Raw genomic sequence first — 11,914 nt, forward strand, 5'->3', positions numbered from 1 at the left:
TTGACTCCTCCCCTGAATGGATGAATAATTCTCCATCTGGCTGGGGGTGCACAAATAGGGCATATGGGCTCCTTATTGGCTTGGTCCACACTACCCTCTAAATGGACCAATCTCAATAACAATGACTCAGAAAAATCTTCCATCTAATTCCTGCTATAAGAGCCATTAAAGCTTATTGAACAGGGCTACAACTATATTCCTCGCCTGGAGTCCTGGAACTTTGGAGCTCTTCCTCATTGTCTCTCAATACATCTGCATACACTCTCTTTCTCTGCTCACTCCTTGCCTGCATTTCCTTATTTTTCTTGGTCTTGAGACAACGTGAAGATATTGGCTCGGAATGGCTTTGGTGACCTGTAACTTTCTAACACCTCAGTTTCCTGAATGAAGCCAACCAAGAGCTGTGGGCTCTCATTCAGAACCCACATCAGTGAAGATGCCTGAGTCACCCATATTCCTGTAGGTAAGCCCAGTAACCCCAATGCTTCCCCAAGAGGAACTTGGGCCTAATCCTTTCTATGGTCTTCCTATCTGGAGTGAGCAGGCTTTTATTTCCATCTCCTCCATGAAAAGCTACAGGACAAGCAGGTCGTAGCTAAACACAGAGTATGCTTGCTTACTCTACAAGGGCCAGAGCCATTTCTCCAGGAGTGACACCAAGCAGAGGTGTGGCATGCCCACCTTATGGAACTAGTCACATCAGCCCCTGAAGGAGCAGCTTGTGGAAGTCAGCCCCCAGACCTCATGCCACCTTTGTTCAGCACCGCCCAGCTCTCCCCCACTGTCTACCACCCCTTCAATAAAGCTACAACCACTGTGCTGCTCACTGCATTCACACATTCCACAAGAGTAGGCCCCTGTTACTGGTGGGGCAGCTCCAAAGTCCTTCCTGGTACATGTTGACAGCAGGGAGCAGAAGCATGGTGCCAACATGAGTGGAAGAAAAGGGGAGGTAGTCAAAGCAACTTACAAGGCTTCGCCAGGTTCCTGTCACGAGTGACTGGGGCTCCAGCCTGGCTTCAGTCTGGCCAACACTGGAGAGACCCTCAGGCTTATAGATCAGAAGACATTCATTGGCCTATAAGAAGTCAGCTACCCACTGAGCGCACCCCAGGGCAGGAAACAGGGCCCTCCTCTCCCAGAATGAGCCTGAGCACTATGCAGCAGTGAGTTGAGGCCCACCTGGCACAGCTCGCCACCACCGGCTGTATATAGAGATGTGTTCACACGGGAAGCCGCACAGGGGAAGCTGTGCCATTCCCAAGTGGTGAGAACAGGCTGGGGAGCCGGGCGGGCTTCGTGCCTACCCTGCTGCTCGGCCTCCTTTTTCTCTGCTGATGGAAGTGTGCCCTGGGTGTTTCTGAAGTGGGTGAGCAAAGCCAGCTGGGTGCTTAGAACTCACAGGCCCTCCATAGAGTGGCTTCCTTATCCTCGATCACCACAGGAGGAAATGAAAGTCGTTTTCTCAGACCTGAGGAGAAAAGAAAGGAAGGGAGGTTTTATTTAGACTATGCTTAAATCTTCGGAGAAACTGCATCTGCAGGTCACAGGAAAGAAGGCTTTTACCAGCAAGGCTTTTGTGCGCACACCTCCAGACTCACACATCCTTCAAAGGAAGAGGGTAGCTGAAGGAAGGGAGCAGGCACTCTATCTCCTAAACATGTCTTCATGCTTCCTTGACTCTGCCTAAGGGCCCCTCGGTTTCCTTGTGACACCCAAGCTGGTTGCTATGGAGACCAGGTTGCTGGAATGTCCATCAGGAAAACAGTGATAAAGGGTCTGGTCCAACTCAGGGAAACAGGAAAATGGGATATCCTATGAGGTCTGACAAATGCACAAATGCACACAGTGGCACAAATGCACAAATGCACACAGTGGCATCCCGTGTGGACTCCCAGGCTGTCACACTCAGCTGTGATCTGACAACGTGAATTTGGGGGCAGGTGGTAGCATCCTAGTCTTCTCCACAGCAATATGGGTCCGACCTCCCTGCAGTGGACTCCCTCTGAGACCCTGTACAGGGCCAGTAGTGAGTTGCCCACTTGCTGCTTCTGTCATTGCCATGGGAAGAAGTGGAAAACAAACTATCAAAAACAAAACAAAAAAATGAGTCTGTGTTCCCAGTAGCCTGACTCTGGGTGAGGCTGCACCCTGTTCCCAGCAGCTGGCAGGGCCTGGGTTCTTAAAGAGCTCAGTCTTAGCCTCAGGGAACAGAAGCCAACAGACACCCATGGGAAACCTTTCTCGAGACAGTGGGAATCCAGCCACACCAGCAGCCTGCTGCTGTCCTGACCTGGGTCCCTCCTTATTCTCCAATCTTAGCTCCCTCCATCTCCTTGTCTGGTTGGGACATCTCTGCAGAAGGCTCCCACCTTTGTTCTGCTGGGCCCTCTCTAGATTTAGAGTTGCTGGGTAGAGCTGGGGTACTTACCCTGAGGAAGGTGAGAAAGGCAAGGGTCATTATGAGAACATGGGAAGAGAAAGGAAGCCCTCACCCTGTAGTCTGATTGAAGCCTCTCACCGCCAGAGATGCAAGAATTTCAGCACAACTGACAACCACTCATGGCCTTTCTTCCAGCCTAGCTGAAGACCTGCAGCTTCCCCTTAGAGCAAAAGGATACGCTCCAACCTCCTAGTGCAACCCCAGCGGCTCCTGGTTTTACTTTAGCAGATTATAATTCCAAGCTACTTGCAGAGCACTGAAAATACTCACCAGAGAGAGAGAGAGAGAGAGAACAAGATTTCTTAGCAGCATCTTGAGATGTAACTTAAGGGCAATGGGCATGTTCTATATGGCTGACACTAAGACACTTAATCGCCTTTCTCCCCTGAGGAGCCTGTGCCCACACTCTCTGGCCTGTCTTGTTTTTCTTGTGAGTGCCTCCTGTCCTCTAAACCCCTGGCTTTGAATCTATGTTTAAAAAAAAAAATTGTCTTTTAAAGCTAGGCATGGTGGCACACATCTTTAATCCCAGCACTTGGGAGGCAAAGGCAGACAGAACTCTGAGTTCAAGGCCAGCCTGGTCTACAGAGGAGTTCCAGGGCAGCCAGGGCTACATAGAGAAACCCTGTCTTGAAAAACAAAACAAAAAAACAAAAACAAAACATCTTTATAATAAACTGTGTGTCTTCTTTGAGGAGCCTACGTCCAGCTTTTGTGTGTGCCTTTTTTCTTTCCCTGTGTGTTTATTTTCAATAAAACTCCAACTTGGCATCAGTTACCCAACTAAATAACTCTGAAGTTCTTTTCTGTGCCAAAGCCAGGAATCCTGGGCCTGCCTGGGTGGAGATCCCTGAGAGATTAAAGGAACTCCCCAGGATGCCTCTGTGCCCTCCCCACTGACAGCCACAGTAGGGTTATCAAAAAGATTAAACTTGGAATGAGTACCTGGTACCAAATAAATACTATAGAAATCATGTTGTGAAACTTAAAAAAAAATGAGAGAGGGAGGGAAAGAAACATTATAGCAGCTCTCTGGGTATGTGGGGTCTTATGCTCAGAGAGATGAATTAGTTTACCTGAGGCGACATAGCTTGTACATGGCAGGACTAAAAACTAAGTAAGCCCCTAGTTCTTGTATTAGAACTGCCAGTCTCAGTGGCAGTGGAGGACTGTGGGAACGCTAATGAAATGACAGAGTGAAAGTTCAATCATGGAGTAAGATTAGCCTGTCTCAGGTGGTTGGGCCTGAGGTGAGGACTGGTGCGTTCTGGCTGGGGAAGAGAGAAGAGGATTGGACACTTAGCCAAGGATCACCAAGATCCCGGCCCCCCAAATTCCTGCTCCAGCTGAATTCAAAAGAAAGAATGGTCCCAGCCTTCCTGTCTGGCTGGACTGTGAAACGCTGTAAAGCTCTAGGCTCAATGTGGCCCAACTGGAGGCCACAGAGATCTGGAAGCTGCGGGTGTTTGCTCGTGTCCCCCTCCAGACATCTGGGACTGGGGTAGAGGGGGAGATGCTGGAAGGCATTTCCCACACACTCCCTGGCTGGGGGCTCAGAGCATCACCTTCACTAGAGGAGTGAAGACATATCAGAACCCCGCTCAGAGTGCTCACTTCTTCTTTACAACATTATAACAATAGTAGCTGACCCTGTGTTGCTGTTCTGGAAAGGTCCCTTGACTTCACACTTGTAATGTGGATTAGCTGTCCACTTGGCTTGCAGGGTGTTTTAGAAATGGGGCCACATTTCCACCTCTGGCCCCAGGCAAGTCTGTAATGGAGTTGAATGGAGATGAACAAATGACTGGCGTGAGGTTCTGGGCTCTACTGGAGACCAAGCTGGATAACTGAGATATGGCTGGTATTCCTCTTTCTGCCCAAGCTCAGTGGCCCAGAAAGGCGCTTGTTTGTGTCCCCAGGGGCATTCTTTCTGTCTTTGCAGTGGTCCTCGGTAGAGAGTCAGAGGCCAGCAAGTGTCTGCTGGAGACGAGAGCCCTCCTCCTAAGAACTAGCTTGTGGCCATCTGGCCAGAGAAAGTGCTATTGGTTTCCCCCTGTGCTCACTGCGGCTTTAGGAAATGATGGCCAGTCTGTTTAGATGGGGAAGTCAAAGAAAAATAGTTCAGTCAATGCCAGAAGGGACTGGTGGCTACTATGACTTCCTAAGGCCACCATAAAGGTGGTGGTAAGAAAGAGCCGCAGAGTGAGGCCTCTCAAGGGGGAGCTGACAGGGTTGGAGTGCCCACAGCCACCTCCCTTTCTTTTCCATAACCCTGCACGGTGCTTGGCAGCCAGCCCAGACCAGCCAAGACCTCCCTGCTGAAGGCTGAAGGCTTGTTCTACAGCCCCAGACCCAGAGAACAAGCTTGCAGGCACTCAAGCTCAAGCCTGGCAGGCAGTGTGTTGAGTTCCCAGTACATTATCTCATTTAATTTCATTAGTGAGAACAGCCTTTGAAGCCTGGTGACAGAGCTTTGAAATCCCGGAGCACTTTAGCCTGGCTGCTTTTAATTTGAAAGATTGAAAAGGCTGTGATCACAGAAATTCTCTTTAGGGACGACACCCAGCTGGCTCTCTTGGGGGTGGGGGTGGCATGAGACAGTGGTGACAGTGGGAGTGGTCAATGCCAGTGACAGAAGGTGCTGTTAAATTGCTTTATATAGTCAAGGAGGCTCTCTCTCTCTCTCTCTCTCTCTCTCTCTGTGTGTGTGTGTGTGTGTGTGTGCAGGTGTGTTTGAGTGCATGTGCATGTACACATGCATGAATGTGTGTATTTGTATGTGTTTACACACAAAGAGTACACTATCTATGAGAGCACAGACTGAAGCAAACGAAGCTTGCAGCTGCTTCCCGGAAACAGGAAAATGAGGCCTCACACGTCACAGAAAGAGATAGCCAAACCAAAAATAGAGGTTCCAGCAGGGCAAGGAGCCAGGCTGTGTGATATGGCTCTTAGAGAAGTACTGGAATCTTTAAAAAAACAAACAAACAACAACAACAACAACAAAAAAGAAACAAACATGGCCTTCTGTGCTGGGCTTGAATGTCCTGGAGACCCATCTCTTTCCTGCCAAATGGGGAAAAGCTTGGTTTACCCCCAACCTTGGGTCCAATTTGAGGCCAGGCTGGAAGGAACCAGAACTTCCTATATAGCTAGGTTTGGACTCAGTTTGTTTTCTGGGTTAGTTTTATTTAACAAGTTATACTGTTGGGGTGTGGACTCAAGTCTTACCTGCCCAATTTTGGGGTTTCCTGTGAAACATCTTGAGGTCTGCCTGCTGACATTAGCATGGTGCCAGACTGAGTTTCTGGGGTCTATGAAGGAGCCACAGATGCTCTGTGCTGGCTACTGGAGCTTGAGGAAGGCAGGCAGGTGAGCTGACAGTGCATTCTGGAGGGGTCAGGGCATGAGACTGAGGGCTCTTGCTGCTGAGCTGGGCTGGGCTGGGCTGGGCTGGGAGGCATTTACCAGGGATTCTGGGAGCTGCTTTTCCATCTAGGCAGAAACGTACCAGGGTGGACACACTACCAGGGGAGAAACAGCATCCGCAAGGCATCCTGGGTAGCTTGTAAGTCACTTGTAACCGGATAATGATTTTCCTGCCTCCCTGTATTGTCAGTGTGATGGTTTGAATGAGGAATGCCACCATAAGCACATGTATTTGAATGCTTGGTCCTGGGCTGGTGGTATTATTTGGGGGAAGCTATGGAACTTTCAGGATGTGAAGACTTGGTTGAGGAAGTAGATGATGTTGGGGCGAGAGTTTACAACCTTGAGTGACTTCCAGTTTGCTTGTCTGTGGTTGAAGAGGCGATCGCCTGGCTTTCTGCTCTTGCCCCTTGCTGCCATGCTTCCCTGCCTTGAGGAACTCTCACCTCCCTGGAGCCATACACCAAACAGGCATTTCTGTCTGTAAGTTGCTTTTGGAAGCAGCATTTTATCTCACAGCAAGTTACTTTTCTCATGACAAATACCTGTCAGTAACAACTTAAGAGAGGAAGATGCGTTTTGGCTTGTGGTTTTACAGGGATTTCTGTTTGTCAGATGGGCATGGTGGCCCATCCACCCTTGGTGATTCTGACGGTGCGGCAGGAAGCAGAGAGCGCTGGACCAGAACCAGGTGGGATTATGCCTTCAAAGACGAGCTCTCAGTGACCTCCTACACCAGCTATACTCACTTCCTAAACGTTCCACAATTTCCCCAAACAGTGCCACCAACTGAGGAGCAAGTATCCAAACATAGGAGCCCACGGGGAATATTTTGTGTCTAAACTCTAACACACATTTTGAAAATGCCTTGCTGAGTTTCCAGAGAGGGACGCTGAAAGGAAGTTGCTGAGTTTTACTTCCTGGGCGGCTGGTGTAGGCTCTGTACCTGGATGGCAGACAGACATCCCATTACAGTGCTGAAGAGCAAAGTTTACAGAGAGTGCTTTTCTTAGGATGGGCTGTTTACCTAAGAGGCCTCGGGGTGAGTCTCCCCAAGTCTGTAAAAGGCCTCATAGTTCAGGCTCCAAATGTTCATGGCCTTACAGGTGAAGAATGGGAATTTTGATTTTGTTTTTGGTCACCATGCAAGTCACATAGTCAGAGGATTCTGGGATGAGAGCGTAGACTCTTTTGTGTGTCCTGGGGCAGTCTATAGAGTAGGGGATGAATGGACATCTGCCACGCAGAATCCCTGCTCCCCAGATCTACTCTGAGGGCTGTTCCCACTGTGGGTACCTGTGGGTCCCGTTAAGATCAGAACACAGGCCTCTGCTTCCTGTTCACTAGGGACAGAGGCCTCACTGAGCTCACACCAGTGCCTCCCTTCCAAAGGAAACCCCACCCCAACTGCATTGCCCGTTCCCAGTGTTCTCCTCACAGAGAATTTTCCTCAAACACAGATGAAACTGAAGTGTAGAGGGGTGACCCCACCTTGCTCAAGGTCACAGGCTTGGCAGAGTCAGGACTGGAGCTCCATCTCCAGATGGCAGTTTTGGGGTCCTTGGTTTCTCTGCTCAGCCTGCAGCCCACTGTGAAGCTGGTATAAGGCCTGGGAGGACTCCCGGGAACATCAGAGGACCGGTTGGCTCTAATTGCTTCTAGGCTCCTCTAATTGCCCACCCTCTCAGAGGGCCTGGGCTGCTCAGGCTGCCTGCTAGCCCATAGCTTTATGCTTTATCAATCTTTGTTACGGAAATGTGCTTTGAAGAGCCTGCTGGCTGTTTGCTTTGAATTTCCCCTGTGGCTCCTCTGCCCCAAATCCTGACTAGCATAGAAGGAATGAATTCTGCAGAGCTCCATCACGTGCTGGGACATCTGCTCTTCTTTGAAGGAGACTAAGCCCTAGACTAGCAGTTCTCCACCTGTGGGTCACAATCCTGGGGGGTGGATGTCGAATGACCCTTTCACAGGGGTGACCTAAGAACGACAGGAAACAGCTATTTACATCAGGATTCACGACAGTAGTAAAAGTGCAGTTTTAAAGTAGCAACGAAAATAATTTTATGGCTGGGGGTCACCACAACATGAGAAACTGAATTGAAGGGTCGCAGTGTTAGGAAGGTTGAGAACCACTGCTTTAGAACTTTCTAGAGACCCCATGCCTCAGCATGGGGTAGTCACGGCTGAAGCAACTTTGTCTTCCCTTCCCACCCTCTTCCTTGCTCAGGTGCACCCTGAAGTCCGGTTGGGACCAGGCAGCATGATGGGGGTGAGGCTGCAAACAATAGGACCCCACAGCATAAAGGAGAGTGCTTCTATTCTTCCCTATCCTCACCCTCCTGACTTTAGGAGTCAACAGTTTCTCAGTCTGTTTCCTGTTACTATAACTAAACACCTGAAGCTGCTTGGTTTCAGTTTATAAAGACAGATGTTTGTTGAGTCATGGCTCTGGAGGCTAGGAAGTCCAGGAGCATAGCTTCCACACCTGTCTGCGTTTGGTAAAGTGCTTCCACTGTATCCTGGTGTGGTGAGGTTATCACATAGACAGGGCAAGCCTACCAGCTGAAGGCACTTCCTTTTCCTCTAAAGTAACAAATGTCATTGTGAGGGACCCATCCTCCATACCCTCATGGGATCCTAGACATCTTCCCAAACTGTACCTACAAAACCCATCAGTATCAGTCTGTAGTAATTTCCCCGTGGTGGTCAGCCTTGGGGCTTGCCATCCCTCCTCAGGCTAAAGAGCTTCATGGAAGAATCTCACCTTGGTTTCTCCCGATTTCCTGCAATCTCTTGAATAATAGCTTTAAGAGACCAATCCCTAATCCCAGCCCTGTGACTGTGCCCCCTTATTTAGCCAAAGGTCCTCCTTAGGTGTGACTAAGCCAAACTATTGAGAGGGGAGAGTCCTGGCTTGTCCCTAAAGGCTGGTGGTGGGATATTCAGTGTTCTTGTTGGAATTTGGGAAGGTTAAGGTGGTAGATGTTGGAGGCAGGGATTAGAGAGATGAGGTCAAGAGTCAGGGAAGGCAGAAAGTCTCTAAAATGTGGGAAAAGCAAGGGTCACACCTCTTGAGGCCTCAGAGGTACCAGCTGAACTGAGGACTTCAGCCCCTATGGTACATTTTGGGACTTCTGCTGTCAGGGAAGACGTTGTTGTCCTTTTGAGCCACTAAGCATGTGTTTACTTTTCTTCCTTTTAGGAAGACAAGATATCACCCTGTAACCCCAGCTATCCTCAGACTCACTGTGTAGACCAGACTGGCCTCAACCTTGCTGCAATCCTCCTGCCTCTGTTTCCAGAGCACTGGGATTACAGGGGAGAGTCACCATGACAGCCAGTAAATGCCCCTTGATTAGGTCCCCTGCGGCCACACCTCAAGCCTGCTGCTGTTTCCTGACCTACCTGACTGACAGGACCACTGGCAAGTGTCAGAAACTGCATCCAACTGTCTTCACCCTTTGTGATACATGGACTGGAGGGAGAGTGAGGCAGAGGTCATGCTATCCATGGGAAATGGTGACAGTCAACCCAGAGCTATGGGCTTCTGCTGATAGCTGCTACAGGATGCGCCAGTGTCAAGGATCTTGAGGTGGTGGACAGCCTTCAGGGCTGCAGGCAGTCTCTCTGAAACATGCTCAGGAAGTCACAGGGTGGGACGGTTAGATGCTTACTTTCTGCTTAAATGCTTACTTCCTGCTTCTAAGGATTTGAAAGCCACACTGATGGCTTTTCAAGGCTCTGCTAAACCCAGGGGACTACACCCATGCCCGACTGGCTTACCGGCTTCCTTTCAAGCCTAGGTTTCCTTTCTCTGTAAGGTGGGAAGGAATCCAGGATCGGATTATAAAAATTAAAATGCATGCAAGAAATTACCAGCATATTGTAATTGTCTGTTAAATACAAAGTAGGGTTACCTGACACAGTTCAAGGGGTACCAGGGATAAATTGGAGAAGATTTGGGATAATGAGGAGTTAGGGCCCTGGGGACGGATTCTCCAAGAGCTGGTTTAAGACCTTCATGTGATATCAAGCAAGCAGTGCTTATCTCTGTCACTACGCCTCTGGCTAGGTGTTGCGTGGCTGACGTCCTCACTCTCACTCTCACACCTGACACAAGTTGTTGCTCAGCCTCCTGCACAGCTGTGGACTGTATCTCAGAGTTGCCTGGCTTCCTGCTGATCAAGCTTACACGCCAAAGTTTGTACCTGGTGAGCCATCTCACCAATGCTCAGTAAAGCTCCTAAATGGAGTTCACACTTTGCTACCCTCGAGCCTGGGATGAGTGAGATCTTGCTGATTCCCGAGGTGCGCTCAAATCATCTTTCCTCTTATGCAGATATTAAACTCCACAGCCTCTCTTCGGTAGCACCAATCTTGTTAGCAATAACACCCTCCTCAGCAGTTCCTCCAAATATGCTCCTTTTCCGGCCAAACCACACGCTTTTCTTCACTCCAGCCTTTGCTCCCAATTTGCACTATAGAACTTACAGGAGCCAGCAATGCTCAGGACACAGTGTGAATGCTGGGCTGCCTGCAATGTGCTCTATCTGACCAGCTGTCCATCGCCTTTAATCGCAGCCTTTCTCTGGACTCAGAGCATGCACATAACACACTCACGTGTCCAAGTGTGTAACAGGGATGGCCTCTGCTCCTGTTTCTAGCTGAGTCCTCGCTCCCCTCTGATCCTGAGTGTAACCTTGAATGTTGACATTCCAGTCATCAAAATCCCCACCAGAGTCACTGATCAGTGTGTCCAGGCCTCACAGTTTCTCTACTGCTGCTCTCACGGATGTTAGGATACTGACCTCATTTTCTGGCACCATTCTGTAACAAAATGCCTGAGATAAATCAAGATACGAAAAGGAGAGGCTGAGGGCTGGGGAGATGGAGCAGTGGTTGAGAGCATTTGTTGCTCTTGCAGAGGACCCTGGTTCAGTACCTAGCATCCATGTGGTGGCTCACGGGAATTTCCAGGGGCTCCAACACTCTCTTCCAACCTCTGTGGGCACTGCACATAAATGGGGTGACTGCATACTCGAAAACACAAAATAAACATATCTAATAAAAATAAAATTTCAAAAAGATATTGGAAGGAGAGAGAGAGAGGGAGACTTGCATGCTTGGGCATCCAGGTTGGACAGTTCAGCCTGTGGCTGACTGGCCTCTGCCCTGTGGCCTGTCATAATGCAGTTCATTATGGTTGGAGAAGAAACAGCACACTTTATGACGACAGGGAAACAGGAAGAGGAAGGAGCAAGTGGACCGAAATTATAGCACCTGTCAAAGGCCCCACGTGAAAATGTCATCACATATGGGATTAGGGTGAATGAATGCATTCTGGTGGACACAAACATCCCATCTCAACTCTCTACCACAGCTGCTTCCTCAATAAGGATGGGAAATGCCTGGCACACTCAATGCCATCATAGCCCTCACTACTCATCACACTTAGGAGCTTCGACTCCTTCCAGCACTGTTCCGTAGAGCCACTTAGCACTGAGAACTGGCATGTATGAAGACGTCTCTGCCATCTGTCCAAGTTACATTTCTGTTACTATATTTAAAAAAAAAAAAAAAAACTGGCAACAAGCAACCTAGGGTAGGAAGAATTTATTTTAGCTCAGAATTTCAGGTCACAGTCCAGTGTCCTGGGGAAGTCAGAATGGGAGGGGTTAGAGACAGCTGCTCACGTCACGCCCACAGTCAAGAGCAGAGAAAATGAATGCTTATACGCTTTTTTGCTTGGTTTCTGCTTGGCTGGATTTCTCTACTCAAACAGCACCCAGGGATTGGTGTCTCCCTCAGTGGGCTGGATCTTCCTATATTCCTCCCCCCAGACACACACAGACACACGCAAACACGCCCATAGGCCAACCCAATGTGGACAATCCTTCACTGACACTTTCTTCCCAGTTGATTCCAGGTTGTGTCGAGTTAACAATTAAAGCTAACCCTCACACCATCCATGCTCCTCATACTAAAGCACCCCAGGAGAAGGGGTTTATCCTGGTTCTTCATTTACAAGCATCCTTAGCAGCT

This window comes from Psammomys obesus, unplaced genomic scaffold (genome assembly GCF_907164565.1).
Source record: "Psammomys obesus unplaced genomic scaffold, mPsaObe1.curated_primary_1811, whole genome shotgun sequence".
Taxonomy (NCBI): domain Eukaryota; kingdom Metazoa; phylum Chordata; class Mammalia; order Rodentia; family Muridae; genus Psammomys; species Psammomys obesus.